At 46.5% G+C, this 11378-nt stretch overlaps 1 long non-coding RNA gene across 3 annotated transcripts in view; it reads left to right on the top strand.

Moving 5' to 3' along the window:
* The window catches only part of LOC121492172, a 39715-nt gene that overhangs the window by 24503 nt on the left and 3834 nt on the right, over positions 1–11378 (top strand). For 2 of the 3 annotated variants that reach the window (XR_005988128.1, XR_005988127.1), the window contains exons 2-3: positions 8747–8940; positions 10875–11096. This is a non-coding gene — a long non-coding RNA (uncharacterized LOC121492172). The remainder of the gene's footprint in view (positions 1–8746; positions 8941–10874; positions 11097–11378) is intronic. The other variant, XR_005988131.1, reaches the window with a different exon arrangement.

Below are 11378 nucleotides of genomic sequence, written 5' to 3' on the forward strand. Positions count from 1 at the left end.
CTCGTGGTTCCAGATCTTTTTGGGCCTCTGTTTCCAAACTTGAATCAGGCTTTGCTGTGGGGAGGGGAGGCCGAAGTGAAAAATTTCACCAATGTTTTTGACTCTGAGTCTCCTCACCTCCCCATGAAATGGCCTATTGTTTGGAACAGTTTATTCTTGGAAATATGGGAGCTCGGCTGTTCTGTCCTCATCTCAGATTCTGCACATTCCCAACCAATCCTTCATCTTCAAAATCAGCCCAGTCTCCTCATCTCTCTTAAACACAACCACCATCTGCCCGGCCGTTCAAGTTAAGCTTTGACTCACACCTGCTAGCCTCATAAACAGGCGCCACCAGATTCGGCTGATTCTTGACTCGTCTGAAATGTCACTCTACGGGCCCCCTCGTCATGGTCACCCCCAGATGGTCCCAGCCTTTATCACTTCCTTGTGCCTAGACCTCACTAACGACCCTCTACCAGACTTCGTCTTCAGCTCATTTTGTGCTGCCCGGCGTGTCAAAATCAATTCACCCAGAGCACAGATTTCATCACTCCCCTTTCTGCAGGGAAGCCCCATCACGGGCGGATGGTGCAAAGTCCAGCCAGATACCCAGCTGGGCATTCCCCACATTCCTCTGTGCTCTGGCTGCCAACTTCCCCAGGCAATCTCCCCACTCCCCAAAAGACACCCACTGCTCCCACCGGGCTGCTTTTAATACTGCACCCTGCTTGGTGGGGGGCAGATACTAACTCATGGGAAGCAAGAGAGGGAGGAAGGCCAGGAGGGAGGAAGCGCTCAGCTTCATCTCTTCCACCAACCATTCTAGTCCTTACCATGGGCACCCGCCTGGGAACTGTTCCATCTGTGTCTACACTCAGTAAAAAACAAACAAGCAAGCCCCAACGCTTTTACCATGGAAATTTCCAAACGTGCATAAAAAAAACCCTCATAGACTCATTTGCTGGCTTCTATGAGCCATCAAGTTTTGCCATATTTTATTTCATCACTCCTCCCTCTGTATTGGGGGTGGGGTGGGGTAGGAAACCATTTTAAAGCAAATTCCAGACATTCTGTCAATTTATTCCCAAATATCTCAGCATGCACCTCAAAAAAGGGATCTTTTTTTTACACAGCCACAATGCCATTCTCACACCTAATAAAATCACTAACTCCTCCCTACCATCTATTTCTCAGTCTACATTCAAGTTCCCTAAATTATCTTTAAAAATATGATTTTTAGAGCTGAGTGTATTTTAATCAGCATTCAAATAGCAACGAACTTTCTCATTGCATTTGGTTATGTCTGTGAGTTCTCTTTTAACACCTTCTAAACTAAAAGAGTCCCTCCTCCACTTTTTCCGCCATGCCATTGATTAAATAAACAGACGAGGTTAACTATCCTGTGTAATGTCTAACATTCTAGATTTGGCTGATCACTTCCTTGTGGTGTCATTTACAGACCACTCATTTCAACCCTTATATGTTGCCTTACACTGTCTTTGACTAAGTTTTGTCTTTGTCCTGCTAATTCCGCTGGAAGTACAAACTCCCAAAGAAAAAGTGCATGTGTGTGTGTGTGTGTGTGTGTGTATTTATCTGTATGTATTTGTACTTTTGTTATGAAGGGTTGTTCACATACCAGATCCTCAATAAATACTTGCTAAATAGCCTTTCTTGAGCTCTACTGTCTGCAGAATTATGTACTAGAGAGAGACGTACAGAAAGAAAGAGATGGATTTCTAACCTTCATGTTTTCAGTGCTGCTAATTATGCAGGACAGTGGTTTTCCCAACTTGAACATGCATCAGAATCAACTGGGGGGCCTGTTAAAAACCTAGATTGCTAGGCTCCATCTCAGGGTTCCTGATTCAGTAAGTCTGGAATGTGCCTGAGGATCTGCATTTCTCACAGGCTCCCACGTGATGCTGCTGGTTCAGGGACCAAACTGCATTTCTCACAGGCTCCCACGTGATGCTGCTGGTTCAGGGACCAAACTTTGAGAACCACTAATATGAGATGTGAGCTTCAGAAAGTCTTCTACAGTCCCTGGGGCCCAGGCCATTATGCAGCTTTGATTCCCAAGGCTACCTACTTCTGAGACTCGGTGTGTGACTTGGGTTGTCGATACCTTTCAGTGGGACATTGCTACTTGCAAGGCTTGTTTTCTGGTGGATAGGGGTGAGATGAGGGAGCCTGCATGTGGGATAGAGGAGTGGCTTCCTCCAGTGGAGGGAGAGGTCAGCTAGGCCCTGTGAGTCACAGGAGGTTTGAGAGGAGCAGGGTATCAGGGACCTGGATCCTTAAAAGCTTCACGCCAGGGGCTCTGCATATAATGTGTATGCATGCAGCTTTGCCCAGTATGGGGGTTCCCAGCAGCCCCAATATAGGACAGTCACAGGCAGGATGTGGCTGAGGCCTTTTGCTCCAGTGCTGTATCCAGATATGGATGGAAAAGATGCCCTTAGGAAGGAGTGGGAAAAATGAGAAAACTTGAAAGTCTTTTTTTTTAAAGATTTGTTTATTTATTTGAGAGAGAGAGAGAGAGAGAGGCCAGAGGGAGGGGCTGAGGGAGAGGGAGAGAGAGAATCCCAAGCAGACTCCCTGCTGAGCACAGAGCCCCACACAGGGCTTGATCTCATGACCCTAAGATCATGACCTGAGCTGAAATCAAGATTTGGATGTTTATCTGACTGAGCCACCCAGGTGCCCCAAACTTGAAAGTTTTTTAAAAGCATCCTAGAATCAAAGTGACTAAAAACAAAACCAAAAAAAAAAAAAAAAAAACAACTTGTTACTTTGCTCAACTCTCAATCAGACCTTTCCCTATACCAGGCCTATGTCTTTCCCTACAGATAGTAGTATTTTCCTAATGATAAAATATCCTGTTGTTTCATCTTTGTATCCCCTACCTCATTCTTGGAGGACAGACTCCCTTATCAATCTCTTAACTATGGACAGTCACCATGTTCCATACTTGGCCCGCAACTCTTCTCACTATATATATTCTCCTAGAGAAACATTAGCTACTTTTTTAGCTTCAACTTTTCACCCAGTGGCTCTCCCCAAATATCTACAGCCTAGATCTCTCTCCTGAGCTCCAGACTATAACTCCAACTTCTTGCTAGATGCCTCCAGGTAGCATGCTCAATACGTCTAATCTAATTTATTTTCTCCACCTCAACATTTATCCCTTCCTCTGGCCTTGCATCCCATCATCCAAGATGGGGACACCATCTCTTGAGTATTCAAGCTTAAAGTCAGGGAGTTCTCTTCAAGTCTTCTCTTTTCCTCACCCACCATCTATCTAATCATTCATTAAGCTCTGTATTTTCACTCCTGAAATGTCTTTCTAATTCATATCCTCCTTGCAATCTCACCTGCCTTTGACTTAGTTTCAGTCTTCATCATCTCTTTCCTGAATCATTGCTAACTAGGCATAGGCACTGCATGCTTACTATGTGCCAGGAGCAGTGCTCAAACATGTGATACCTTCTCTGATTGAAGTACAAGCTAATAACATCTCCTTTTTACAGACAAGAGAATCGAAAGGCTTAAAGATACTAAGAAACTTGCTCAAGGTCCTCTGTTCACTGGTGAGTACCTTGTACTGGAGGCACCTGGGTGGCTCAGTGGTTGAGCATCTGCCTTCGGCTCAGATCATGATCCCGGGGTCCTGGGATCGAGTCCTGCATCGGGCTCCCCATAGGGAGCCTGCTTCTCCCTCTGCCTGTGTCTCTGCCTCCCTCTCTGTGTCTCTCATGAATAAATAAATAAAATCTTTGAAAAAAAAAAGTACCTTGTACAGATGTAGGAGAGTGTGGGATGCATATTAGAATCAACTGGGGTGGCTTAGTCAGTTAAGCGTCTGCCTTTAGGTCAGGTCATGATCACAGGCTCAGACTCCTTGGGATCAAGCCTGGCGTCAGACTCCTTGCTCAATGGAGAGCCTGTTTCTCCCTCTGCCTGCTGTTCCCTCTGTTTCTGCTCTCTCTTTCTCTCTGATAAATAAATAAATAAATAAATAAATAAATAAATAAATAAATAATTAAAATCTTTTAAAAAGAAAGAATCAAGTGGGGAGATTTTAAAGCCTACCATTTATCCCATTTGTAACCCAGACCAATTGAATCAAAACACTACCTACTTCTATAGCTTCAACGCTCTCCCCAGATGTTCATGTCTCTCCCCCAAATATCTCCAGCCCAGACCTATTTCTTGAACTCCATGCTCCTTCCTCAGGCGATGCTCCTAGACAGTCAGAGTTGAGAACCACTGTTTTACTGCCTCTATGCATAACTACTTCACCTGCTCCCCATCCGCCTCCACTTCAAACCTTCCTCCAGAATGCTGTCTAGCTGTCCTTTTTTTTAAAAATGTATTTATTTTATTTATTTATTTATTTATTTATTTATTTATTTATTTATTTATTTATTTTTAGCTGTCCTTTTAAAACACCACCATGATCATGCTGCCCCAGTGGCTCCCCTGTGCTGACACAATGAAGCAGATACTTCTCAGCAGAGCGTCCAGACCTCCCTGGTCTGAATGCTCATCTGTGAGCTCCCTTCCCTTACTCTCTACCTGCAGCCACATAACACACTTGAGATTTCTAGTACTTTGCACATGCTATTTGCTCAGCCTGAAGTGGCCTTTCCTGCTTTTCTCTTCTCCAGTTTAACTCTCTAGCAAATAGCTTCTCTTTTTTCTTTTCTTGAGATGCAGTTAAAATGTCACATCTATAACTTCCCTGGGTAGTACTAATGGCTTCTCTTTTGTTCTCTTTGCAATGTGCCTCATTACTCTGAGCTGCAATGATTTATTTATACCCTTGTCTACTTCAAAAGACTTTGAGTCTCAAGAAGATCTGTGTCTTGTTCATATTTTTACTCCCATAATCTAGCCCACGTTAAGGCACTCAGCAAATGTTATCTGAATGAATGGATGAATGAATGAATGAACAAACTTCAAGACTCTTGCTAGCCTGTGCTGCCTACTGTCGCCGGGCTGTATGGTCAAGAGCAGAGTCTTTGAGTCAGAGGAGTCCAAATCCAGGTTCTGCCCCCTTTCTAGCTGTATGGCCGCTCCCCAGAGGCTAACTTTATTCCCTCTGTTCACAGTTTAGTCTCCTCATCTGTGAAATGGGGATACCAATGGTACCGACCTCACAGAATGGCTTTAAAGGTTAAATGAGATTAGTCCATAGCACTCGGTAATATCCATTTTTATTATTTGCTTAGAAAAACAGCTTTCCAATATATCATTTGATACCACTTATGAAAAATCACATCTATATGTGTTCTTGTGTGTGTATAAATATATATGTGTGTGTAGATATATATCATATGCCCCCCAAACACTCTAACCTATAGTATGCATATACCAGCCCCATGAACACACATGTAAAATACACAAATGCTCATACTCTCTCAGGAGGCAGAAATTCTGAGTCCAGATGTAGCTGGGCCTCGGGGACATTGAGAATGTGCCTTAGGGACGCGTGGGTGGCTCTGCAGTTGAGTATCTGCCTTTGGCTCAGGGCGTGATCCTGGAGACCGGGGATCAAGTCCCGCATGGGGCTCCCTGCATGGAGCCTGCTTCTCCCTCTGCCTACGTCTGTGTTTCTCATGAATAAATAAATAAAATCTTTAAAGAGAGAGAGAGAGAGAGAATGTGCCTGTAGAGAGGACGTGTAGACCTCAAGCCATCTCTGGCCCTCAGCCGGTAGGGAGGGGCGGGCACTCTGCCAATTCTGAAACAAGGAAGTGACATTCCTATTCATCCAAGCCTTCGAGTAAACACCTGACCTGGGTGTCTGGAGACAGACCCCCTTATGAAGTGTGGGCCCGTGGAGGCCTGGCCCGGCGGCACAAGTCTGTTTCTCCGGGCAGAGGAGTGGGGTGAGGAGTGGAGGCCTCAGGCCCCCAGCACAGCACACAAAGGACAGTGGAGAAGTTTCTAGAGTAGAAAGGAACCAACTAACTGCAGTCCGAACAGGACTTATTTTTATTCCCAGAAGTTTAGGAAATACAGGAGGGACTGGATGGAAGGAGCTCCATTCCACAGTTTAATTGGAAGTTCTTTATTTTTCCACCGAAAGAGAAAACGTGTAGTGATTTTTGAACTGGCTTTGATGCATAAGCCTCAATCTTGCTGGAGTTTAATAGCAAATATATTACCCTGGTGGTCACATTATATGCTTGCTCCGTGTTGGCATGTCTTGTGAGCAAGAAAAAGCAGGTGTCACGTGACCTCCAGAAATCAAACTTGCTTTCCTGTTGAAGGGAGCAAATGATGCCAAGTATTAGGACAGAAATGAGGGAAGTTTCTGGAACTGTGAACCATCCCTGATCCTTGGAGAAAAAGGTAGAGAAATTAGCAGCCAATAGAACAGAGGATTGAAGACTCATCCAGCATGGGCCCTAGCGTCAGGCCCCAGGTCTACATTCAGTTTAGAGTCAGCGTGGGGAGGTCACAGGGTCAAGGAAAAGAAGAGAGAATCCCCAATTCCCTCAAAGGACATGATCTCTACCCTCAGAAGTTTACATTGTAGTTGGGGAATGAGATGGACACTCATGAAATCATTAGGCAAAAAAGTCTCCTTCTATCTCCTTCATCCTTATATCTTAGGCAGTGGAGACCTTAGGTGCTGAAGAAGTTTACAGAAATTTATCACTGAGCAGGACCTGCCACCACGTACAGCCACAGAGGTCCTCCCTCCTTCATCACTTACAGAACACTAATGATCCCAATCATCACCAGCCAAAGGAGGGAGGAGCACACATTAATACATTAATATCCAAAATTCTACTAACTTGCAGCCCCGATGAAGGAGGACTCCAGCCTCTCCTTCCACTGCCCCAAAGTTCCCAGTTCTTTTGTTTGTTCTCCCTTCCTCCTTCCTCCCTTCCCTCCTTCCTTCCTCCCTCCCTCTCTCCTTCCTTCCTCCCTACCTTTTGTTGAGATACCATTTACATAGCACAAAATTTTACCATTTTAAAGTGCACAGTTTATAGGACTTTAGTATTTTCATAAGGTTTTTGTGATCATCACCACTAATTCCAGTACATCACCATCGCTGATAAAGAAACTGTGTGCATGAAGCAGTTGCTCCTCTTCCTCTCCTGCCCCAGCCCCTGGCAACCGCTGATCTACTTTCCATCTCCCTGGATTTGCCTATTTCTGCACATTTCATGTAAGGGGAACCGTGCACTAGGTAGCCTTTTGTGTCTGGCTTCTTTCCTTTGGGTTTTCAGGGCTCATGCATGTTGTATCAACGTCTCAATACTTCATTCCTTTTCTCAGTTCTTTCTGGGCATCCCAGATGGTAGTTCCCAGATGATCAGGCCCAGGTCTGCTCCATGGAAGCCACTTGGGAGAAATGCCTCACGGCTGTCATCTCTGGCCACTTTGCAGATGTTCTCTTGTCTCGGTTTTGTCTTCTAGTATTCTTCAACCTGGAAACTCCTAGGTGTCAAAGGATCTTAATTTCCTATCAGTCCTTGGCCCCCCCACCCCGGGGCTGCACTCCGTGCAGACTTGGGACCATGGTTCCCCTCCCTGCCTGGGTGCTGGCTCTGATCCCTGGGTGTTTAGGAAGACCCCACCTACAGCTTGTACTGACAGGCTTCTCTGGTGCCGGAAGGAGAGCCTGGTCTGCCCCCCTCATCTCTCTCGTTTACTCTGATCCTTGAGATTAACGTGGGATGGAGCCCAAGACAAAGCAAGCATATCCTAAAATAAGAATTGAGGTGAGAGTGGTTTTTATGGATGTGTTTCCAGGAAAAATCAGGAGTATGGCAACGTAGCCTGGGGAGTATGTGGAAGCCAAACAGGGATGAAATCAAGTGACAAGCTCAGTCCCACTGGGGACCAACGCCCCTGTACCTATCAGTCACTGGTCCAGGGCTGCTCCATGGGTGTGGACAGTCCAGGCCCTCACCTCACAGGGTCCCCAGGCAAAGGACATCCTGACAGCCTGAGGACAGCCCTTTGACATAGAGACACAGGTGCTGGCTGTTAGAAGTGAAAGCACATGGGCTCGGCAACCCTCACTTTCTTAAGGTTTCCTTTCCCCACAAACATCAGAACCTCACACATGCTATCACGTAGCATGATGCTGAGACTCAGCAACTATTTGTTGATAGCTAGATGATAGCTAGACTGGTTGATCGGTTGATCAGTTGGCAGACAAACTTCATTGGAGCCCTCAAGATAATTTTCTTCACAACCGCAAAACACTTGAAAAAATTGGAGTATGTGTTATGCACATCGCTGGCTAACCCCTTGCACCTCGCTGGACGTGCTTTGGCAGTGAACACACACGAAGGTGACAGCCGCTAGACTGTGATGTAAGGGCAGGAAACGTGGAGCCCCCGTGGAGGCCTCGTGAGGTTCCAGGTGATGACCTCCACTGTCAACCAAGTGTCCAACATGTGATAAGCCAGGGATTCAGGCCTCATTCAGGTGAGGTGTAACTCTCACCCTGGATACTAGAAGAGCCTCTCTCTGGCAACTGGAATGGCTCTTATTTTCCTCTTTTTTCTCTGTGCACAGAAGCCCAGGGAGCAGAAAACAGGGTTCTCTGACTGATTCGGGTCGGTTACTGAACATCTTTATTTTTCTGCTTCCTCCCCTGCTTTGCACACTCCCTGAGGTCCATGTAAAGATTACATCAGCGAATGTGAAGGGGCTTTGGGAAGCATATTCACCAAGCTAATGAATTTTTTTTTTTTTTTCTCTCAAATGGCTTTTGGCTTTGTAAAAGGAATCTTGGGCAACTGAGAAGAGTTTCAAAGGGTGAAGCCGAGAAGCTTTCCTTGAGACCTCAGTGAGGCCTGAGCCCCCATGGGAGGTCACCACAAGCCCAGACCTGGCCTATGCCTGTCCACTCACTGACCTGTCAGGCTACAGCATGATTGCTCAGGAAAGGTCCCCCGGGGGCCCCAGCACAATGAAGAGGTAAGGAGAGAAGGCAAAGGGGGAATATAAAAAAGGGTATGGGGTAAATGAAGGAAAGTCAAGAGAGGATGGGGGGAGGTAGGCAACAAAGAAGACAGAACCAAAGGAGGGACAAAGGGAGACAGAGGTGGCCATGCCAGAGGGTGAGGGCCACCGTTGGTGAGGGGCACTGTTCCTGTGATGTCTGCAACCTGCACTTCTAGGCACCTGTTCTATGATGGAGGCCACATTCGCCACATCCTTGTCACAGCTCTGCTCTCCACCCTTCGGCCACCTTCCCAAATTATTGGAGGGGACAAATGTCCAGGAGGGTCTCCAAGGCAGTGTGACCTTGACCCCACCCCCCCACCCCCCCAATGTCCCGCAGGGTTTGGGCAGAGGTGGCCAGGAGAGTCAGGAAGCTGCAGGCCCTGATCCGGGCTGGCAAACAGAGGGCTCTCAGTAAGTGTGCCAGCCTGTAAATTGTCCTTTTGTTTTGCGGGCTTTACCGAACACGGTTTTATTTCATGTGACTGTGCTATTTCGGGAGGAGTAAATATTGCCGGCGGTCTGTTTAAAAAGGCCAATGACCTGAAATGTGTGTGTGTATGTGTTATATTTTTTCCCCTTTTCTTTTCCATTTGAATTATCTCCAAGAGACAGGTCTGTCCAAGCATCGTGGTGCTTTAATTCACTGGCTTTTATTTCTAACTTTCCCTTTCCGTCCCGTGATATGTGGAGCTGGTGAACAAAGGAAGAGACGAGAAGGGGACAAAGGCACGAGCGCTGCCCTAGGCCCGAGGAAAGAGGGGGAGAGGTCCAGGGTGCAGCCCGGAAGAGGGCAGGGAGCCATGGGCTCTCTGCTGCCTTGGCTGCTTCCGGAACTGGTGTCTGACCTATAATTACAGCCTCTTTCCTCCGATTTCCTCTGTGAAAATAGCAACATTCGGGCTAAGCGCAGAATAGAAAAAAAGCCCTACATAAAGGATCAGGGATTTATAAATATAGTTAAAATGGCAGGATGGTTACCCCCACGGTTTAGTTCTCTAAGAGTGGGTTGGGAAAGGGTGGGGGGGGGGCACAGTTCTTGAAACTTGTCTCAGCCCCTAAGATAACCAGGTGCTCTCTTTGGGAGCCCGATCAAGGAGAGATTTGCTCCAGGTTTTTTTCCACCAGATGTCAATCATTGTAAGGGTGGATATCCCTAGCCAGGCACATTCCCCTCTCGGGAGTTTTTATTTCGACTTCTTAAGGATTCCACTCCCATCTCATTGTTCAGGCTGTTCTCCTCAAGCCCTTATCTCTAAGGAGGGGGAAGAGGATATCCTTGTCTCAGCAAATACCTCCTAGTCTCCTGGACTCTTCCTCCAGGACAAACACTGCATTCCCGTTGGAATTGTCATGTATTTCTATGTCCCAGCGCCCTAGTCATAGCTTACCCGCGCTGGCCCTTCCACAGGGATCTCTTAACTTGGGACAAGTGAGAGATCCCCAGCAACATTCGTGCCTAGTGATGGAGACTGTCAGGTGGAAGTATGGCCATGGGAAGTGGAGTCAGCCTGTTGCAGTGGAAAGAGGATGAAGCAACCATGTGTGAGAAGCAGAGGCCAGAGGCAGAGACCAAGGCCTGCCCGGGACTGACGTCCTCGGTTCTCATGATTCCTGAGGCCTAGCTCCATGTATCCCTGATCTTTGCATAGTTTAGATACTCAACCTTTCCTTGAATTCCATGAGTTAATACAGTCCCTCTTTTGCCTCAACTGGGTCAAGTGGGGTTTTTGATGTGTGCAACCAAAAATCTTGATGAATGTGGTAGTGCTAATGCCAAGAATTCTCTAGGGAAGTTGACAAACCAATATTATCAGTGCAGCTTCTCAAAACTGGTTCCACAAAGGGCTAAGAACAATGTTTATACCATGCTGATCTGGACTTACTGTCACTATTCTACTTTCCAGAAAGATGAGCGTTGGGAAGGGGAATGAAAATATCCCAAGCAGCATTTATGACCTAGCTACTGAAGAAGAGGAAGGAATCTGGGGACCAGACTTGTGTCCGGGCCTCTGCCTTCGTGTGCAATCACACAAAACCTTTCCAGATAGGAGATTTCCAGAAGGAAGTACCAGAATTATCTTCCTATCACCCACCACAATGTCTTAACTCTCACCATGGTATCTATAGTAAGTTAAACCCAACTTCCACGTCTGCCTCTTTGTAGAGCCGAAGAACTGTGACTGATCGTGGTCAGCATAATAGTTCTTCCTATACTGAGAGTCATCATCTCCATGATAAGTGACTTCGGTCTCCTCTCAGCATCAAGAGGGCCGATGTCATGGCCTGTCATGGTGGTGCAGAGTATGCCCTGGGCTAGGCATCTGAGGACCTGCATTGCAGCTGAGCTTTTGCTACTAGGCACTTGGAAAACTAGCTAAGTCCGTGGGTCCAGTTTCCTTATCTGTTAA

This window comes from Vulpes lagopus, chromosome 1, assembly GCF_018345385.1.
Source record: "Vulpes lagopus strain Blue_001 chromosome 1, ASM1834538v1, whole genome shotgun sequence".
Classification (NCBI taxonomy): Eukaryota; Metazoa; Chordata; class Mammalia; order Carnivora; family Canidae; genus Vulpes; species Vulpes lagopus.